Source organism: Silene latifolia, chromosome 3 (assembly GCF_048544455.1).
Source record: "Silene latifolia isolate original U9 population chromosome 3, ASM4854445v1, whole genome shotgun sequence".
Lineage (NCBI taxonomy): Eukaryota > Viridiplantae > Streptophyta > Magnoliopsida > Caryophyllales > Caryophyllaceae > Silene > Silene latifolia.
Window position 1 is genome coordinate 101,100,809 of NC_133528.1, and position 2,815 is coordinate 101,103,623.

The 2,815-nt window shown below is 31.7% G+C and overlaps 1 long non-coding RNA gene across 1 annotated transcript; it reads left to right on the forward strand.

Annotated features, from left to right (window-relative positions):
• Positions 1-375: 375 nt before the first annotated feature.
• LOC141646198 (uncharacterized) lies at positions 376-2,259 on the forward strand. Its single transcript, XR_012545420.1, has 3 exons — positions 376-442; positions 1,916-2,065; positions 2,146-2,259. It is a non-coding gene; the product is annotated as an uncharacterized LOC141646198 (long non-coding RNA).
• The last annotated feature ends 556 nt before the right edge of the window (positions 2,260-2,815 follow it).

Sequence of the window (2,815 nt, forward strand, 5' to 3'; positions counted from 1 at the left end):
ATATATATATATATATATATATATATATATATATATATATATATATATATATATATATATATATATATATATATATATATATATATATATATATATATATATAGGAATAGGATCATGTGAGTATGACTCATATATTTGAGGATTGAGGATTAATACTACTAGTCGGATCTAAGAGATCCAATGTCCATGATTTAGTGCCGATAAGTAAGGGTAATATGGTAATTTCGCGGGCGCACATATATACTCCTTACTCCATCGAAACAAACATAATTCATTCATTCTCACCCAAAGCCTTTCTCTCTACCTTCTAGCTTCTTCTACGCAACCCCTAATTTTCTGTTTTTCGTGATTTTTTTGTTTGAATTCAATCTCACTCAATCATTTGTCATTCTTCTATTTCTTATCAACGGTCATACTCTTTCAATCGAAATCACGATGTCAGGTACATCTACTTTATCTTTAGTTTTTAATTTCAGTTTTATTTTCATGTGATTGTTGTTTCGCTACATATATTTGCAATTACTACTCATCTTATTGCGTTTGTTATGATTTTGTAGCTACTCATCGTTATTTCAATGCTTTGTATCTCTTTTTCCTAAATTAGGTTTAATTTGTAAGGATTTCATATGATTTATTGGTCTTCTTTCTCATATATCTAGGTTAATTTAATTCGAAAAAGTTACTTAATTTGTTATATATTTAGTACTTTTTTTCGATCTATGTTCAACTCACATGTTGTTATGATTTTTTTGTTCTCGATTTATAATTTTGATGAGATTGATTCATAGTCTTGTTATTTGATTGCGATTTTAAATTATTTCACTTTGTTCGAGTTTTGTTGTTATGTAAACCTAATTTACATGTGTAGTATCTTGTTTCAAATATTTTTAAATTTGTGTCAGATTGATTTACATCTGTTTTACATTGTTACTCTTTACTGTTAGCTAGTAGTAGTATACATTTCGTCGATTTAGGTTCTAAATTGTTTGACATCTTATAAATATCACGTATTTGCTACTAAAGTATCCAGTGTGATATTCTTTAGAAGACTATGTGATATTATTTAGCAGACTGTGTGATATTGTTTTATTACATCCTTTTTACTTTGATTGTCAGAAATCAATTACTACTTGTTTGTTTACATTGTATTTTTTTGTGCTATTTTTTGTCAGATCGTGAAAGTTGTATAGCTTTGAGCGGCCTATTGGACAGAGATATGACTTGGTCCAAATTGGCCTAAGAAGCTTTGGGCTTAAGGCTTAATTTACCTGCCAAATGAGTCTCCAAGTTTGGTGTATGTTTGGTTTTGGTATAGATTTGATGTTGAGTTGTCATCATATGTTTCTAATTTACATTTTGCTTGTTTATTGAGTTTTGGTATTTTGTTTGAGCACCACCCTTTCATCTTGTTGAGCAGCAAGCACAACATAAATTTTAAGATATTGTTGTTGGTTCTTCTGATTCCATTGTTTTCATCAGGTATTGAAAAAAAATTAGATCGGATTTGTCTAATTTCAGTTTTGGCCTTGCTCATATTTTCTGTGAGTGCTCTTAATTCATTGGTGGATTCGATTTTTGATTAACCCACTTTCTTCTATTGGTACAATAGGTTGGACTTTGTCCCACTAGATTGTTGAGTTGTCATCATATGTTTCTGATTTACATTCTGCTTTTTTATTGAGTTGCGGTATTTTGTTTGACCATCACCAATTCATCTTGTTGAGCAGCAAGCACAACATAAATTTTAAGATGTTGTTGGTTCTTCTGATTCCATTGTTTTCATTAGGTATTGAAATTAATTAGATCGGATTTTTCTAATTTCGATTGTGGCCTTGCTCATATTTTTCGTGAGTGCTCTTAATTCATTGGTGGATTCGAGTTTTGATTAATCCACTTTCTTCTATTGGTACAATAGGTTGGACTTTGTCCCACTAGATTGTTGGTTGCGTAAACCAGGTTGTTTAAGCGGCTTAAAGGTGAAGAATCATGCGGAGTAAATGTGTTGGCCACCTTTTCTTTCTTTGAGATGGATCATCGATGAAGTGGAAGTAGACGCCACAACACTGTATGGTTCATTCCTCTCGACGAGCTTTATTTTGCATCCTTGTATATCTCTCTCACAAGTTTGCTTCTTGGGAATGGCAGATCCACTTTGAAGGGGATATGAAGTCTCATGATGCGTCCAAAGAAGCTAATTGATAAAACCAAGTCAGAAATGAAGCTAAGGATCAGTGTTACTTTCCAAGGGGATATGAAGTTTCGTGATATTCTTCATTGGTGTCATACTAATGGTTTGATGTAATTGAGTTCCTGAAAGTTGAATAGATAGTCAGGTGGTTGCATTAAGTTGAGTCATGGTCATGAAATGGTTATATAAAGCGGTTGTACTGGTGTTTAAAACAAGATGAGGTTGAACAAACGTCAAGCAAGAAGTTGAAGATTCTGCTGGAAAAAGATGCCAAAAAGGATAATAAAAAGAAATTGGTAAAGGTAGAAGAAGGGAAAGGAACTAATCTGTGTACTCAGATTGTGTTGTGAACTTTAATTGAATATGCACCTGATTGATGTAATTTTGGAAGGATAGTAATCTGTTGTAGTCGTTATAAATTAATATTATTGCCGTTGTAATTTTGTGATACTGTTTAGAATCAACAATGATATTTTATCTTATATGCTGTGATATTATTTCTCAATAACAAAAAGTTTGAGTGTTTCAAGATTTCTTGTGAATGTGATATTGTTTTGGATAAAGTGTGATACCGGGATGTGTTGAAGTTTGATATTGTTCGGTAATGCTTCTAGACCAATATGACGT